This window comes from Phocoena phocoena, chromosome 2 (genome assembly GCF_963924675.1).
Source record: "Phocoena phocoena chromosome 2, mPhoPho1.1, whole genome shotgun sequence".
Classification (NCBI taxonomy): Eukaryota; Metazoa; Chordata; class Mammalia; order Artiodactyla; family Phocoenidae; genus Phocoena; species Phocoena phocoena.
Window position 1 is genome coordinate 141,720,327 of NC_089220.1, and position 19,254 is coordinate 141,739,580.

The 19,254-nt window shown below is 41.1% G+C and overlaps 1 protein-coding gene and 1 pseudogene across 1 annotated transcript in view; one reads left to right on the forward strand and one right to left on the reverse strand.

The window, feature by feature from the left end:
* The window catches only part of ADAMTSL3 (ADAMTS like 3), a 368,709-nt gene that overhangs the window by 1,730 nt on the left and 347,725 nt on the right, over positions 1-19,254 (forward strand).
* The window catches only part of LOC136143836 (6-phosphogluconolactonase pseudogene), a 49,958-nt pseudogene that overhangs the window by 845 nt on the left and 29,859 nt on the right, over positions 1-19,254 (reverse strand).

Below are 19,254 nucleotides of genomic sequence, written 5' to 3' on the forward strand. Positions count from 1 at the left end.
CTAACGTTGCCTGAGAGACAATAGGGAATGGCGGGGACTGTGGCAAAGTTGATGGTACATTCTCCATCTATTAAGAGCAACCTCTACTCAACTGCAGCTGATCATTGCCAAGGGAGAATGCAAACTCAGGATTGCTGGATCGTACTGTTTTGCAAGATAGCTGGTTATCCAGACTTCCTATGCTATCTCTCAGTTGTTAAAGCATTGAAAGCCAGACATATATATTTGTAGACTAGATTCAGCCAAGCAGTTTGTACCCCCAGATCTAAAGGTACAGAGCACATCTTAGTATTGTGTCCTGAGGTATGCTGCTAGCCCATACCGTACCTTGTGTGAATTAGAACATGCTGGTCCATACGGTCTCTTGTGTGAATTAAAGCAAGGCAAACCCTCCTTGCACATGTAACTTCTCATTACATGGCTTGGTGGCCTCTGTACTCCCAGGGCTGGCAAAGGGCCTGGCGCGTAATAAGGGCTGTAATGTCTATTAGATGAGCATATACACATATATAAAGAGATACACCCTGGGATAGATTAATCAGACTTCTCTGCTTCTCATTTCACTCTTGTACTTAGTGTTTCTAAGGCCTCTTTCAGCTCCAGTGTCCCATGATTTCAGTGACTCATGCAGAGCTGGTTAGTGAGGTAAATCTTCTCCCCCATTATTCATTTTATTGGTGCTATCCCATATTCACATTTCAATAGATAGCTTTTATTAGAACAAATGTTAATATTTTCAGGGTAACTTTAGGATTTCTGTGGTCAGCGAGGTATAGTGTTGGGGCAAAAGGATGGAGACTTGCTTTTCCATCCCATCAGCAGATCTGAAACAGGCTGTGAGAGCTCCAGAGATTTGTTCCTGGTCAAATGAGGCTGAGGATTCAAGGCACCGAGTTTCATTTTGCCTTCTTCCACCCTATAAAATTTAAATGTGTTTTGAGGCAGTCTGTTGACCTTTGGCCAAGGGCAATGTTTGCCCAGCTTGAATCACGCACTGACCTCTTTTGCATTTTTCCATATCTTTGTGCCGCTGCAGTGTTGTTTCCATGTATTGGGGCAGTGTGCACAGCAGGCTGTAAACGGAGATTTCAGGCCAGCGCTCTTCATCATCCACAGCATCAGCTGTTGGAATCCCAGCTCCACCACTTCAAGGCCTGTTACACAAACGTCTCTGCATCTCAGTGTCCACATTTGTAGAGAGGGGGTGTCTACCTCATAGAATTTTCTGGAGGAGTTAATCCATTGTGAAGAGGAAAAAAGTAACAAACAAAATGAAAACTGTCTGGCATGTAGTAAGTGTACTAAGTCAGTGCTGTTGCTGTATTAACCCTTTGAAACAAGCGAGATGCCTGTGATTTCTGCTGGGGATGTGGCTGGTCCCATCACAGGGCCTGGAGAATGTTCTAGTGAAGGCTAAGTCAGTTTGGGGCGCCCAAGGGTTGGACACTTGGTTATCTCCCTAGGGTCAGCCTGAGTTTGAGTCAAAGCTGCTCCTCCGAGGTATCTTGGGATTTGGGTGTTTGGGGGGCCCTTGGGGGTCTTCTTTGGTCTCTCCCCTTCCTTGTAAGTGCTGCCACCAGGAGGCTGGTGGAGAGTTAATAGCCGTATAAGGCTGAGCTGCAAGGAGCAAGGACTGTGCCAACTCATTTAATAAAAACTAGATTTTCTTTATTAAATCAGCTAAAACTGAAACCTTTATATTCACTGGCCGCAAATAATTGTGATAGATTGCAGAGCAAGCCATGAGGTCAGCAGTCTTGTGTTTCACTAACTCGCTCTTGACTGTTTCTGGAGGAGCTCACCGTTTCCCTCACTCAGGCAGCTGGAAAGGCCTCCCATCTTCCGGTTACACCCTGGCCCTGGAAGCTTCCTGTTGCTCTGGGCCTGCTCCTTAGGGACCCTGATCTTCCCTGAGAAGACAGGTGCTGCTGTTCCAACTCTCTCTTCCAGCCTTCTTCATTGAGAAGTCTCAACTCGGGGGGATATAAGTATGGAGCAAATCTTGGGCTCCAGCCCTGCTTTGCCAAATCCATTCCATTTCCATGCCTGCATGCAATCTTGGGCAGATTCCCTTTCATTTATTAAAAGTCCAGTCCAATTTAAAATTTTGATTTCCTGCTTGATTTAAATCTTATCTCCCTTCTGTCTAGTCTAGCCTTGACACGTGGCTCCAGGTACCTGAAGTGGGGTCGTACTGTGGTCCATTCTCTTCTCACCTCAACCAGTGGTAAGGACTGGTGTGGGCTTCTTTCTTCCTTTTAGTTATTCTCGGTCCAGCTTTCCTGGGGTTGGGAGCAAGGAGAGGGGATGGGGAGAAGGTCAAACAGCTCTTGACTTAACTGGATGCCTCTCTCTGGTAGTTGTTACCGTCTCTAGCTCTCGTTGACCCTCTGCCCTCTGGGTAGCACATGTACGTTCTTCAGAGGGCTCTGCAGGACCTGCCTTTCCTGAAGCAGGAGGTCCAGCTCCGGCTTGCCTTGTGCTGCTGGGATCTTCTTGCCTCTGGGCAACCGTGTTGGGTGGGGTGCTGGCAGGATGGTTTAAACCCGGTTCCTTTGGTGTTGTCCACTTAATCCACAGGAAGTGCTCACATCCTTGCTGTGCAGTTGGTGGGGGTGTGGGATGCTCCAGCGCTGGCTCCTCTCTCTGTCCTGCCAACTCCCTTCAGTTCTCTGGTCCTTGCTCTGCTAGGACAGATCAGTGGATCCAGTCTAAGCTCATGCCCGTCTGGAGAGTGGATTGCCAGTCTCTCCTTGCAGGCATCCCCAGTCTCAATGAGTGATTCTTTTTTTTCTTCAATACATCTCAGTCCTTCTTCTTAGAGGGGAAGGAGTGAGGTGGTAGCTGGTATCCCTTCTTAGGGAGCTCTCAGGGAGAGGTCACCTTATGTTGGTAGCCCTCTTTAGAATGTGTGTACTTAGCTCCTCTTTATCATGAGCTTTGCCCCCTAAATTCCAGTGTTTTGGCATTGGGAAGGGTCAACATCTTGATACTAAAATTAGACATGTTGGTTCTGGTCCTAGGGCCATGCTGGTCTTGGTGGTAGTTCTGGTCTCTGATTCCAGTGGTTCTGGTCTGATGTTTTAAGTATTGTTACGTTAGGTGGTTCTGGTCTCAGAGTTTCTCTCTGGCATTGTTCTTGGTCTTGTCGCTGTTTCTGATCTTAATCATTATGGTTTTCATCAGTCCTGGGGTTGGGAGTGATTCTGGATATCTTGGTGGTTCTGGTCTTGGTGTTTTTGTCTCCGTGGCTGTTACCACAGTGGAAGCTCCAGTATTAGTAGTTCATGTCTTGGTGTTGGCTGTGGTCTTGGTGGCAGTTCTCCCGCTGTGACACCACCAACATTAATCCCAACGTTCACTTTCACTCCATCTCCTTTAAATCAGAAGTCAGAATCCACACTTGGGTGTTTGTTGTGAGTTACAGAAATCCCCTGCCTCCTCCAAATCACTCTTCTGACCCAGGAGAAGGAGGTGGCACATTCAGTCTGAGACGGTGGCCTGTGTCAGTTCCCTCGTGACTGAATTGGGTTCTCCATGAGCCTTGGTTAGAGATCCATAAACACTTGGATTCACCCTTTACAATAGCTTCTTATGATATCAATTAATTTGTGGTAGGACCTTTTGTTTTTTCATCCTTTTCATCTGTTTCTCTCTTTGTTCTCATATGCGTGATCGCCGTATCTTCTGATCATCCTTCCACAGAACTCTCCAGGCGAGTTTTGTGACACTTTTCCTGCTGTTCCCTATGCAGGGAAGACGTTTAAGAGAAGAACAATTGATTGAGCTCATTGTCATCACTTGACACTCTGTGTCTAGAGGCCCTGACTGCTAGCAGATAAATTATGCAAATAAAGCATTTAAATTGTAGAAAAATTGGGAGCTTCCCTGGTGGCGCAGTGGTTAAGAATCCACCTGCCAGTGTAGGGGACACGGGTTTGAGCCCTGGTCCGGGAAGATCCCACATGCCACAGAGCAACTAAGCCCATGCGTCACAGCTACTGAGCCTGCACTCTAGAGCCCACGAGCCACAACTGCTGAGCCCGCGTGCCACAACTACTGAAGCCTGTGCGCCTAGAGCCCGTGCTCTGCAACAAGAGAAGCCACCGCAGTGAGAAGCCCCACGTACTGCAACAAAGAGTAGCCACCTCTCGCTGCAACTAGAGCAAGTCCGCACGCGGCAACAAAGACAACAGCGCAGCCAAAAATAAATAAAAATAAAATAAATAAATTTATTTTTAAAATTTTAGAAAAATAGAAGACATAGATAAATGAAAGGAAAATCAGAATTCAAAAAATTGCCTTAATACGACTGCCCAGATTATAATTATTAACATTTTCATTTCCAGACTTTCTTAATACATAAATATGATATAAATATATGTATATGTTTCGATAAATGGAATCATGCTAAACATACTGTCTCATGCATCATTTTTTTTAGTCATTATGTCATGAACATCTTTCCGCGTATATAACTGCATTTTTGTTTGCAATGGCTGTGTTCATTGCACTTTTGGATATACCACAATACTGTAATTTGTTTAAACGCATTCTTTCATTACTGGACAGTTGGGTTGTTTCCAGGATGGTTTGTTCACTTCTGTTTGTTTTCAGCCATCTGTAGTGACCTTTGTAGACTCGTATTCTTGATCACTTACTTGAATATTGCCTTAAGATAATGTTTTCTTAGTGGAACATGCCTTGCTGCACACTTGGTAGACATTGTGGTCTTCTTCCTCTTCCCCCTGTTTTATTTTGGGTAGAGTTTTCCAGCACTCTGGGTTTTATGTTATAAATGGACTTCCGGTGTGACCGCATCCTCTACGGTGATCTTGGTTGCGTATTCCAAACTGCTCTGACACCAGAGGTGGAGTCCGAGCAGAAAGACCTAAACTTGTCCTGGAGGCAGACTCCACCTTATTACCAAGTTGCCGGAGTTATCCGATAGTTACAGAGTCATTGCATAGAGCGGGTGAGAATCCAGTGGGAGAATGAAAGGGAGCTCTTTCCTTGTTTGTCGTCTGTGACACCTACGCTCCCTTTTCTCTTCTACCTCTCTGACCTTTCCATCTCAGGCTCTCTTTTTGGCTCGTCTCTGGCTCTCTTTAAAAGCTGCTTTATTCCAGAGTTCTGCCCTTTGTCCTCTTCTTCTCTCTCCACGTGCTCTCCCCAGGCAGCCTCAATCACTCTGCTGGTTCTCTCTCCAGAAGCTCCTGCCTGGGGTTATCACCGGAGGACCCTGGTCTCATAATGATTCAGGCTTTCACATTTAGGCTTTTGATGTTCTCTTCAAATAAGATTATATATACATTTAAAAGATAAAAAAACTGTCTATTATTCTACATCAACTGTTAAATGTAAACATTGAAAATAGAACACAATTTTGATAGCTTAGTTTTGGCCTTCCTCCCTCCCTCTCTCTCTCTTTTTCTTTCTTTCTCTGTCTCTCCCTCCCTCCCTTCCTTACTTCCTTCTTTCCTTTCTTTCTTCCTTCCTTCCCTTCTTTCTTCTCGGTAACCTCACTAAAATGGAAGATGCCCAGTATCTCTGAGAGGTTTCTGTCAGCCTCTTCCATGAGCTGCAGACCAGTATATCTGTGAGCTGCTACTTACCTCCACCAGGATATTCCTTGCGGGCCTCAGACACAATATTTCCTAAATGGAAATCCTCACCACCCACCCAGCTCTGTGTCAGTGCCTGGATTCTCCATCTTCTAGTCATTTGACCCAGAATCCTGGGGCCACTCTAGATGCCTTCTTCTCTGTTGCCCCTGCCCTGTACCCATCCGGCCACTAACTTCCATTTGTTCCATCTCAGAAATATCTCTTAGGGACTTCCCTGGTGGTCCAGTGGTTAAGACTTCACCTTCCAATGCAGGGGATGTGGGTTCGATCCCTGGTCAGGGAGCCAAGATCCCACATGCCTTGCGGCCAAAAAACCAAAACATAAAACAGAAGAAAATTGTAACAAATTCAATAAAGACTTTAAAAAAAGAAAGAAAGAAATGTCTCTTCAATCTGTTTTGTCCTCTTTGTTTCCACTGACACTGTATGTCTGAAGAGTAGGGTATTTGACAGCATGGGGTATGAAATAAGGATGAACAAAGACAGTTTGTGGCTACACTGGGGACGACCTTGCTGAGCACTAAATAAATTAATGATAAAGAGGACTTGATTCAATGGGCAGCATGGAGTCCTGTGGGCGTTGACCAGGAGGTGATGGGAGACACCAGTAAGACTCCACTGGACCACTGGGAGCACACTTGAGTGAAAGATACTTGGGATGCCGCTGGCACCAGTGCAGGTTGGGACTGATGAGAACTTCAGCTCAGTTCGCAAGAGAGTATGGGGCCATGGGGAGGGGGGTGTAGTCCTCAGCAAGAGGATGTGATTATGGGCACCATTTTAGAACCTGAAGGGATAGAACTTGACAAGTGATTATGTGGGACGGAGAGAGAAAGAGGGAAGAATTGAAGATTCCTTTAGGTTCTGAGCTAGTTTTAGGGACACACGAAGGTGAAAATTCACCCTGATCTTGTGAAATTGTCAGTTATGTTTGAGAGAGTAGCTTCAGGGGAAGCTGTGGATTGCAAAATGTGAGGAACTGAATAAGCCTCTTTAATAAGTTGTGCTGGGAAAACTGGGCGGTTACATGTAAAAGCATGAAATCAGAACACTCCCTAACACCATACACAAAAATACACTCAAAATGGATTAGACACTTAAATGTAAGGCCAGACACTATAAAACTCTTAGAGGAAAACAGGCAGAACACTCTATGACATAAATCACAGCAAGATCACCTCCTAAAGAAACAGAAATAAAACCAAAAATAAACAAATTGGACCTAGTGAAACTTAAAAGCTTTTGCACAGCAAAGGAAACCATAAACAAGACGAGAAGACAACCGTCAGAATGGGAGAAGATATTTGCAAAGGAAGAAACTGACAAAGGATTAATCTCCAAAATATACAAGTAGCTCATGCAGCTCAGTATCAAAAAAACGACCCAATCCAAAAATGGGCAGAAGACGTAAATAGACATTTCTCCAAAGAAGATATACAGATGGCTAACAAACACATGAAAGGATGCTCAACATCACTAATCATTAGAAAAATGCAAATCAGAACCACAGTGAGATATCACCTCACACCAGTCAGAATGGCCATCAACAAAAAATCTACAAACAATGCTGGAGAGGGTGTGGAGAAAAGGGAACCCTCTTGCACTGTTGGTGGGTATGTAAATTGATACAGCCACTGTGGAGAACAGTATGGAGGTTCTTTAAAAAACTAAAAATAGAACTACCAGACCACCCAGCAATCCCACTACTGGGCATATACCCAGAGAAAACCATAATTCAAAAAGACACATGCACCCCAGTGTTCATTGCAGCACTGTTTACAGTAGCCGGGACATGGAAGCAACCTAAGTGTCCATTGACAGATGAATGGATAAAGAAGATGTGGCACCTGTATACAATGGAATATTACTCAGCCATAAAAAGAAACGAAATTGAGTTATTTGTAGTGAGGTGGGTGGACCTAGGGTGTGTCATACGGAGTTAAGTAAGTCAGAAAGAGAAAAACAGGTACTGTATGCTAACATATATATGGAATCTAAAAAAAAAAAATGGTTCTGAAGAACCTAGGGGCAGGACAGGAATAAAGACGCAGATGTAGAGAATGGACTGGAGGACACAGGGAGGGGGAAAGGTAAGCTGGGACGAAGTGAGAGAGTAGCATTGACATATATGCCCTACCAAATGTAAAGTAGATAGCTAGTGGGAAGAAGCTACATAACACAGGGAGATCAGCTCAGTGCTTTGTGACCACCTAAAGGGGTGGGATAGGGAGGGTGGGAGGGAGACGCAAGAGGGAGGGGATATGGGGATGTATTTATATGTATAGCTGATTCACTTTGTTATACAGCAGAAACTAACACATCATTGTAAAGCAATTATACTCCAATAAAGATGTTAGAAAAAAAAAGGAAATATGTAATACTCTTTGAGAAGGAAACAGGATCATTAGGAAGTTTCTTCTGAGCAAAGTGAACACTTCAGTATATATGCACTGCAAAGGGAGGCAGCAAGGAGAAAGGGAGGGATTAAAGATCCAGGAGGAAAAAACCAATTGTATGCAGTTATTTCATAACAGAGAAAAAAAAAAAGTAGGCAGTGTTTCCCCTCTGCATTGCTAATGGATCCTAAAGCAGCAGAGCTAACATCTTTTGGAAACCACATTTCAAGGTTTATGATTGTGATTGCTCTCAGTTTATTTTTACAAAGATGCTAATTTCCGTAAATAGCATGGAAGCGTAAAGCAATTTCCTCTCCCAAGTATTTTATGCAATTACTTTCTGGAATTTGTCAGCACTGAACAGCTCCAGCTAATGTATGCTATAAATTATTGTGGTCAAATGCTCAGAAATTCATCTGTTCTCCAAGCCTTCATTTACAAATATAATAGCATGTTAGTTTGAAAAAAAATTTTTAAAAGGAAGAATTACTCTATTTTATTAATAAAAACTCATTTATAGTATTAAAGGACTCTTTAAATTCTCTTTTGAAATTTTCATTTTCCCCCTGATTTAAAAACATAAACATATTCATTATAAAAAAATGTGGAAAACACAGGAAAGGACAAAGATGAAAAAAACCACCTTTCATTCTAACAGTTGTTAGGATCTTGTTGCGTACGTTTCCAATATTCTTCTTAGAATATTAACGTTTATATGTATCTTTTAAAAAGTGGTTACACTGTATTTTGATTATAGCTTTGTAAAGATTTAACAACATGAGGAATATTTCTACATGTCATTAGATATTTTTATATTTATTATAATATTTGATGTCTTCATAGTATTGCATCATTTGGTGTGCTGTATTTTATTAACTAATTCTGTTACTGCTGAACATTTAAACTCATCAGTTTTTTGCTGTTGCAAATAATGCTGCTATGAAAATATGTTCGCAGATCCATCTTTGCTCGCGTTTATGATTATTTCCTTTGAATACATTTCTAGGAAAATATTTATTGACGCATAATCTTGGGGTCAAAAGCTATGTGCAGTTTTAAGACCTTTGATTTATACTATCAAGTTGCCTTTCAGAAAGCGTCTGTCAATGTGTACTCTTTGCAATAGTTGGCAATATAAGATTTAAGGCAATCTTAGTATTGAGAGATTCTTAAAAATACTTTTGGGCCATTTGTATTACTGCTTTTGTGTATGGTCTCCTTGAGACATTAGAAACAGAATAAAAGATTTTATCTTCATATTTTTGCCTATTTTTCTACTGAGAATTTCTCATTAATTTGTATGTGGCTTTTTATATGTAAAGAATATGAGTCTTTTGTCTTTAATATGCTGCAAATAATTTCCCCATTTTGTCATTAATATTTTAATTTTATTTATGTTTTTGATAAATTGACATTTAAAATTTTCAAGTCACCTAGTCTAGGAGGTCTCAATTTAAGAATTCTTTGCCTTTGCATCATGCTTAGAAATAAACTCCTACTGAGAGAAAATAGGTGTAATCTACGTTTTCTTCTAGTCTTATATTTCTTTTTAAACATTAAAATTTCTGTCAGTTGCTTCCTGTGCTAATATCATACTTTTAAAGTTCTTATAGCTTTGTAATGTGTTTAGTAACTACTAAGGCATGACTCTTCTCTTCAGTATTATAGTTTTGACCAGTCCAGAAGGTCTTTAAAGTTATTTGGGCAAGTTCCAAGAACAAAAACCCTGTTGTTTTCAATGGCAATGGCATAATGGAGGTGTAACAAGTTCCTTCCCTCAAAACTATATAAAACAAACAAACAGCAACAAAAAGAATGAAGTTTATCTCCATTAAAACAAGGAGATGGTACCTGTTTGTAAACATGAACTCTGAAGTACTGTTTTCTGAGTACTGTGAAATCTAGACCTGCGTGAGAGAGGACCCTGCAGGCTGACATGTGTCTCCTTGCATTCTGAGCAGGACAGAGGTTTCCCTAACGATGACTGTCACAAATTGTGCCTATCTAGTAAACTTTTGGTAAGAAGAGTGAAATTGGGGGCCTTGATGGGACACAAAAATAAATGGGTATTGTCCCCAAAGAGGCCTGGTTTGACACCAAAAATGGCAAGGGACATAGAGTTGAAGGGGAGAATTGCTGACACAGAATTTTTATCATCTAGTTGTACAACATAACCTCCTACAGGGAGAGACCACAGAAGGTGGAGTGGGATAACGTAGGGAGGAAGAAAACAGCACTTTTCTGACCAAAATGCTGTGGAGTAAGGGGGTTTCTCGAGAACCTCCCTGACTGTTGGATGTTGAAAATAAAAGGAAGGTGTAGCTCTAGAGAAAAAGGAAAGCACGTCTTTAGTAAGAGAAAGAACCCGACAACGGTGCAGAATCGAAGCTGTGGACTAGTCTAGTTCACCCCCTGTCTCATACCTCATGTGCTCCTCCTGCCGTTTTTCAGCAAACAGCCGATCCCATTACAAACAACAGAAATAGAGCGTGTGCAATGGAGTAAGCAACTGGGGACACGCTAGACAGAGTGGGTCTCCTATAAGATGAAGTAGAAAACAAACATACACGTGATTATAGAAAAATGGTAACAGAGGAGATCTAACATACGTTAATATTTCTTAAAAAGAACAGGAAAAAATTCAACAGTATAATCAAAGAAAGCTTTTTCCAGTCTTTTTCTTAAGCTCTTTGTCAATATTGATTCTGTATTTTTTGTCATTGAGTATTACTGAAGAGAACTCTGGCCAATCTGATTTTGAACCCTTGTGTGTGCCTCACTTTGTCTGCCATGATGCGTACATGACTTCTTCCTTACTCCAAAGTCCATATTTTCATCTGGACATATTGTAAATAATTTTTAATCTTCATAAGCATGTGTGCATGTGTTTCAGGAAAGGTTTTTTAATGTGGTCCTCAAATCTGTAATGTTTTTACAGTTTTTGCCATTTTTTTCCTAAGCTTACTTTTTCTGTTGTCTTCAAATGTTTTCTTTAAATTCTTGTATTTCTTCCTGAACTTTTTTAAAGCAAGATCAGTTTGTTCATAATTTATTTGTGATTTTTTTTGGAGTAACTTATCTAGAGATATGTGTTCATTGATTGCATTTTGCTTATATTTGTTTCTGTTTTTTACAATTTGTATGCATTGATCTTGTGAGGGTTCTGTTCTGATAGGGATCCTCTTTTTAATGGGGCTCTGCTCCATGGGTCTCTCATCCTTCTTCTTAGATGAGCAGGCTGAGAAGAACATGTTCTTCTCATGGTGATAAAAGAGACACATGAGAGCAAGTCCAAAGGCATAAGGGTCTTTCTTATGCAGTCTGCTTGTGTCATTTCTGTAAAACCCCACTGGCTGAAGCAACTCACATAGCTGAAGACACAGTCAGAGGTAGGGACAGAGCAGGTTGTATGGCCAAGTCCAAAATTATTGGGGTGGGCTGGATAAAGAAGATGTGGTACATATATACAATGGAATATTACTCAGCCATAAAAAGGAATGAAATAGTGCCATTTGCAGAGATGTGGATAGACCTTAGTGTCATACAGAGTGAAGTAAGTCAGAAAGAGAAAAACAAATATCGTATAATATCACTTGTATGTGGAATCTAGAAAAATGGTACAGATGAACTTATTTGCAAAGCAGAAATAGAGATACAGATGTAGAGAACAAACTTATGGATACCAAAGGGGGAAGGGGGGTGGGATGAATTGGGAGACTGGGACTGACACATATACACTGCTACATATAAAATAGATAACTAATGAGAACCTACTGTATAGCACAGGGAACTCTACTCAGTGCTCTGTGGTGACCTAAATGGGAAGGAAATCTAAAAAAGGGGAGATATGTGTATACGTATAACTGATTCATTTTGCTATACAGCAGAAAGTAACACAACATTGTAAAGCAACTATACTCCAATAAAAATTAATTAAAATATTAAAAAAATAGAACTGACTAAATTATAAGCCTCCCCCCAAAGAACCCTCACAAAATTATTGGGGTGGGCAAGTCTGCTCCTCCCCTAGAGATCATATGTATGTGTGGGGTGAGGGGTAGGAGTGAATATTTTTGAATAATTAATCTACTCTAATCTGGCAAAGCCAGGTTTTTCATTGAGGCAGTATAGTGCCAGAGAGCATAGTTGAGTTGCTACACTCACACCACCATCACAAACTAACATTACTGATTTGGGAAGAGTCGGCACTAATGAGGAGTTGTAGCCAAGTCTCACCTCGTGACGTGAAGCCAGCTTTACTTCATGAGATAGGTGTTCCTCTTGGATAGGGAGGCTATGATACATTCCTTCCCATCTTACTCATAACTTTAACTCTAGCCTTAAATCTTAGTCTGTTGCAAGTAGAAGTCTAGAAATTGATTCCTCTCAATCCCCTAGTTCAGTGTTACTTCAGCTTTTTGACTGAAAAAACCCACAGGAGGAAGTGCATTTTACATCATGACTCAATGCATGTACACATCTATGCATTCATATTTTTGGAACAAAAGTTTCAAGAAACAATGCTAATTCTTTCCATGAGTGGTTCACTGTGATACCTGTTTTTATACCCACTCCATTCCAGTTGGTTCTATGACAAAATGACTGGTTAAGACCCAATTAACTTCATCACCTACTCATGGGCTATATTTACAGTTTGAAAAAAAACACTGCCCTAGTTAATAGACCCCATTCTCCATCGACTTTTGTGTGTGTTGATTTTCCTCCTCTGATATTTGGCTGGAGGGAGGGGGTTGATAAATGAGGCTCCTAGTACAGCTTCCGAATTCTGATTGGCCATCACCTAGTGTAGCTCTGCTTTCCTGGGGCTCTATGTTCCCCCACGCAACCAACTACTGCCAATAGTGTCCATTTAAAGCTACAATTTCCAATACGCTTGGTCACTAGGGTTCTTCAGAGCTATCTAGATTATCATATTCTTTTACTTGTATGACCTGCTAACATGATGAATCATATTAATAGGTTTCCTAATATTGAATCATCCTTGTGTTCCCGGCATTAACTGTGCTTGGCCATGATATACTGTCTCTTTAATATTCAGCTGGATTTGGCTTGCAAATATTTTGTTGAAAAGTACTACATCTGTATTCATAAGTAATGTTGGTTGGTACTATATTTTCCAGGTTTTTAATATAAAAAGTTTTGTTAACTTTATAAAATGGATTGAAACATTTTCCATCTTTTTCTCTTTTCTGGATCAGTTTAGCACAGGGATAAGCTATTCTTTGAAGGTTTGAAAGTAAAATAAATAGTAAAATTTTACCTTGATAGTAAAAATAAATGGGGCCCAGAACATTTTGGGGCAAGTAATTCTTTGACAACTTTTTAAAGCTTTTTATAGGATTATTGGATTATTCAGGTTTTTCCCACTTCTTTAATCAATTTTGGTAATTAACCTTTTCCTAGAAACCTTCTATGCAATCAAAAGTTAAAAATTTGGTAGGACAGCAAAGGGGAGTATTTTGTAATTTTTCAAACTTCTTTTTATTATTTTGCTTTAATTTCTGATTTATTTTTCTTGAGAGTATGCAGAAAGTTTTGTTTTTAAATGCTCAATTTCATGAATGTTGCAAGGATACTTAACAGTTTGACATTTTTCTGAATTTCCATGGATAATGGACAATACATTTTATTCTCTGTATTAAGGAATGTTGTTCTCGTATCCCCACTCTCTTTCTTCATTGTTCCTTTCTGTCTGCTCACTCCCCACACCAATTCCTATTTAGTTCTAGGCGGGAACAGTCTATCTTTTCTTTTTCCCCTTGGCTATTACTGATCTTTGTCTTTAGGAGCTTAGCAACTTCTTGTCTAGCCGGTTTTTGTAAACACAGATGGTTCTCTCCTTAAGAGGAATAATAGGTCCAGGTGTTGGGTAAGATTGAACTAAGCTTCCGCATTTTCTGATCTTGCCTCTGGGTTGTTTTTTTAGTTTTTCCAATAGGATCAATAATGAAATCTTCAACATTTTAATACACATATATTTTTCTTTATTACCAAGTTGTGCCAGTTCACACTCCCGCTAGTAGTCCAGGAGAGTGCCCTTCTCTCTACATACTCACCAGCATTTGATATCACTCAAAATTGTTGTCAGTTTAGTAGCAGTCCAGACATTTTAAACTCTGTCACCCTTAAATCCGGATAGAAATGGCCACCTTGGTTATCAGAGCAGGGAATTCTGAGGGTTGGTGTGGCTCGTTTAGAGATACCTTTTAAGCTAGTTATAAAGTGAATAAGAGATGAGTCTATAATTTATGAAAAGAGAGACCCATATACATTAAAGTCCCCAAATAAGGCACCAGAAAGGGAGGGGGATAAAATTATAAGCAAAACTTGGTGGTGCTCAGTGGTATCTGGGGGACAAGACTCCAGGTGAGATTGGCAGGGAGATAGCACTGTCCAAATCCTCTGTGGGGGTGAAGGCAGGGCCTGTGAAGACGCTCTTCCTGCTTGGTTTGGTTCTCCGTGAGGCTGGAGGATGACCTTCCCCTTTGCTGGGATGGAAGGTTGAAGCCAGCGGTGGAAAGGAGCCAGCTGTACGTGAGGGGCATGTCTGCCTTTCTGGAGGAAGCGTTGCTCATTTGTTGGCAATAATTGCAGTCACCCTTCGCCGAGGTTGAGAGAGAAGAGGGGGGAATTTCTGGGATGGGCAGAGTGAAGCAGGTCCAAAGCCCTGTGGCTGTTCAAATGAAATTCCTTTCAGTGCACACACTTCACACTGAGAATGCAGAGCCTCCTTTCCATGGAGCAGTGGTTGGTAGGACACCAGCAACTATTACTCCCTCCCCCGATGGCCCTCTGATGAAAGCAGGCCCTCCCAGGACCCCAGCCAGGCCTTTGCCTCTCTCCTCAGGACAGGCTTGATGGCGTTGCGTCTCAGAGGTAGCCCAGTGGCTCTGAACTGACCTATAAGCCCTGCTTCCCATCCTTGGGAGGTCCAGCATGTGGCAGGCATCATTGTTCACGGCTTTTGGGGTGGAGCACTTGTGCTGCATGCTCTGTAAACACTTTCTGGGATGCATTAGCAGCTTCCATTGTCAGAGCCAGGAAAACATTTGGTGCATGGAGCGGGGAAGGAACACGTGGAGTGGCAGGCAGCCGTGCTCTGGCGGGCTCTGTTCAGTCCCTGATGTGGGGAGGCTGCTTACCTCGGTGGTGCCCACTATACATCTGGCTGATGCCTGGTGGATCCTTAGTGAGGTACTTAGCAACCAGACACGTTTTTTCTGCTTTTTAAAATTTTTTATTTTGTTGTTTTTTATTTTTTTAATTAATTAATTTTTTTTGGCGGTACGCGGGCCTCTCACTGTTGTGGCCTCTCCCGCTGCAGAGCACAGGCTCTGGACGCGCAGGCTCAGCGGCCATGGCTCACGGGCCCAGCCGCTCCGCGGCATGTGGGATCTTCCCAGACCGGGACACGAACCCGTGTCCCCTGCATCAGCAGGCGGACTCTCAACCACTGTGCCACCAGGGAAGCCCTGTTGTTTTTTAAATTAATTTTTATTGGAGTATAGTTGCTTTACAATGTTGTGTTAGTTTCTGCTGTACAGCAAAGTGAATCAGCTATACGTATACATATATCCCCCTCTTTTTTGGATTTCCTTCCCATTTAGGTCACCACAGAGTGTTGAGTAGAGTTCCCTGTGCTATAGAGCAGGTTCTCATTAGTTATCTATTTTATACATAGTAGTGTATATATGTCAGTCCCAATCTCCCAGTTCATCCCACCCCACTGCCCTTACCCTCTTGGTAACTGTACGTTTGTTCTCTATGTCTGTGTGTCTATTTCTGCTTTGCAAATAAGTTCATCTCTACCATTTTTCTAGATTCCACATATAAGTGATATTATGTGATGTTTGTTTTTCTCTGTCTGACTTACTGCACTCTGTATGACAGTCTCTAAGTCCATCCACATCTCTGCAAATGGCACTATTTCATTCCTTTTTATGGCTGAGTAATATTCCATTGTATATATGTACCACATCTTCTATATCTATTCCTCTGTCGATGGACATTTGGGAGCAACCAGACACTTTGAAAGACAACTGAAAGATTTGGCTGGGGGGAAGGAGAATAGCCCAACCCATGCTAGGGAATGAACCAGCCACACTTTATTATATAGTTAAGTGATAAAAGTAATAGATAGGCACATACACTTATGTGTACACAGACAGAGCAGTACAGATGATATGCTGATATAACCCTCAGTCTTTCCTCAGTGGGTCTTTGGTGAATCCCTTGACTGTGACAGGCCACGTGCCTCTGTCCTTTTTGGCCTCACTGCTAATTTGTTCCTATCTTGTCAGTTGATCTTCTTTGATGCCCACCCCAGGACCCAAGGTGTATCAAGGAAGCCTTGGCTCCCAAGGTTCTTCCTTGGCCAGCACAGATAGATGTTGAGTTCTTTCCACTTCAGCAATTACCAAGGGAAGCTTGTCTTTCAAAAGACACATGGCACACAGGACACGGGTATCTTTTTTTTGACTGTCATGTGGAAGTACTCACTGAGCTCAGAGCTTTGTTGTGTAATATAAGACTGTGGGATTAGCACATAATTCTGAGATTCAGTGAATGAATCCATCGACTGACAATCCCTGATGAGGTCAAGAAAGAAAGTGATCTTAATGAAAACTAATATGAGACTAGAGTTGGCAGTAATAGTGCAAATGGAGCCCTAATCTGTGTTCAGTATTTATAACTCATAGATTCGTTTTTCGTTGATAGGAGTTTTCACTTCTTTGGTATGTTAGAATTCCTTTTATGGGATATGTGGTTCATGAATATTTTCTCCTGGTCTATAGCTTGATTTTTTATCCTCTTATTAGCATCTTTTGAAGAACAAAAGTTTTAAATTTTGATAAAGTCCAACTTATCATTTTTTTCATTTGTGGATGATGGTGTTTGGTGTTATGGCTAAGAACTCTTTGCTAGGTCCTGAAGATTTTCTGCTGTGTTTTGTTCTAAATGTTTTATAGTTTTACAGTTAAGTTTGTGATCCATTTTGAATTAATTTTTGTGTAAGGTGTAAGGTTAAGGTCAAGACTCAGTTTTGCCTGTGGATGTCCAATTGTTTCAGCATTAGAGCAAGACTGTCCTTCTTCCACTGAATTACTTTTTAAAAAATATTTATTTATTTATTTATTTATTTATTTATTTTCAGCTGCATTGGGTCTTTGTTGCTGCGCGTGGGCTTTCTCTAGTTGCAGCGAGCAAGGGCTATGCTTCGTTGCGGTGCGGGGGCTTCTCATCGCGGTGGCTTCTCTTGTTGTGGAGCATGGGCTCTAGGCGCACGGGCTTCAGTAGTTGTGGCACACAGGCTCCGTAGTTGTGGCGCATGAGCTTAGTTGCCCTGTGGCATGTGGGATCTTCCCGGACCAGGGCTCGAACCCATGTCCCCTACATTGGCGGGAGGATTCTTAACCACTGCGCCACCAGGGAAGTCCCACTGAATTACTTTTGCTTCTTTGTCAAAAATCAACTGGGAGTATTTCTGTGGTTCTGTTTCCAGACACTTTATTTTGTTCACATTGAACTATGTGTTTACCCCTCCTCCAGCACCATGGTATCTTTATTACTGTAGCTATATAGTAAGTATTAAATTTGAGTACAATTATTCCTCTCACTTTACTCTTCCTTTATCAAAATTATTTTAGCTATTCTTTTGCTTTTTCATAGAAACTTTTGAATAAACTCGTCTATGTATACAAAAAATCTTGCTGGAATTTTGATAGGAATTGTGTTAAACCTATTGATTGGTTTGGGGAGGATTAACATCTTTACTGTGTTGAGTCTTCTAACCCATGAACATGGTCTGTTTCTTTATTATTTAGATCTATTTTGGCTTCTTTCATAAGTGTTCTGTAAAATTCTGAATATGTCTTTTTATATGTGTACGTAAATATTTCATATTTTTTGGAGTGGTTGTAAATGGTGTGGGGTTTTTCGTTTCATTATCCACATGTTATTTGCTAAAACACAGAAATACAATTGAATTCTGTGTGTTGCTTTTGTATGCTGCAACCATTCTAAACTTACATGTTAGTTCTAGGAGGTTTTTGGTAGATTCCTTGGGATTTTCTATGCAGACAGTGTGGTGTGAGGCCTAAAATTAAGGCCCAGTATTTTGTGCTGCCTTGATATCTGGCGAACCAAGGGTGGCCTTGAATGCATATCTGCCAGTTCCCCTCCCCACTCTGCTCTCATGGATATGGTCTCCTAGACAAACAACCTTCCTTATGTAGGGGTCCAGGCAGAGTTCCTAGTTATAACTGAGTAGTGAGTTTCAGTTCCCTGCAGCCTGTGGAATTGTTCAAACAAGCCAACCACATCCTCCTGAGAGAACCAGAGGCCACCTCACTCTCTTGATATTACAAAGCCTGCCTCCCTTGTTCCTGCTTGTTTATTCTGTCCTGAGTGAACTACTATGGGGCCCTGTATGGCATGCGGTATGCTCTTCCCTTGGGCTGTGAGTATATGTGATTAACAGACTGTTGTCTGTCTCATCTGTCCAGTGTCATATGTTGTATATTTGGCCGTTCCTATAACCATAGGTGGGAATCCCTCCCTCATGAATAAGGTGAATAGGAGGTGATTAAACAGACAATGATGTCATTTATAAATCAGGACAGTTTATTTCTTTTCAATCTGTATGCCTTTGTTTTCTTTTCTTACCTTATTGTGCTGGCTATCACTTCCAGTTCTGTGAATAAGAGTGGTGAGAGTGGGCATCCCACCTTATTCCTGATCTCTGGGAGAAAACATTTAGCCTTTCATCATTAAGTATGACATTGCCTGTAGATCATTGTTCTTTATTAAGTTGAGGAAGTTCTTCTCTGTTCCTGGTTTGCTAAGAATTTTTATCATGAATAAGTGTTTAATTTTGTCAGATGCCTTTTTCTTTGTCAGTTGATAAGATCTTGTGACTTCTTCAACCTCCTGATTTGGTATATTCTACTGATTGACTTTCAAATAATAAAACAGCTTTGCATTCCTAGAATAAACCACACTAAGTCATGATGTATCATTCTTTTTTATATTGCTGAATTTTATCTTGTTAATATTTTGTTTTGAGGATTTTTGCATCTAAATTCATGAGTTATTCACCTGCAGTTTTATTTTTCTGTACTGTCTTTGTCTGATTTTGACATCCAGGTAATAACTGTGTTCATAAAATGAGTTGCAGAGTGTTTCCTCCTCTTCTGTTTTCTGGAACAGAT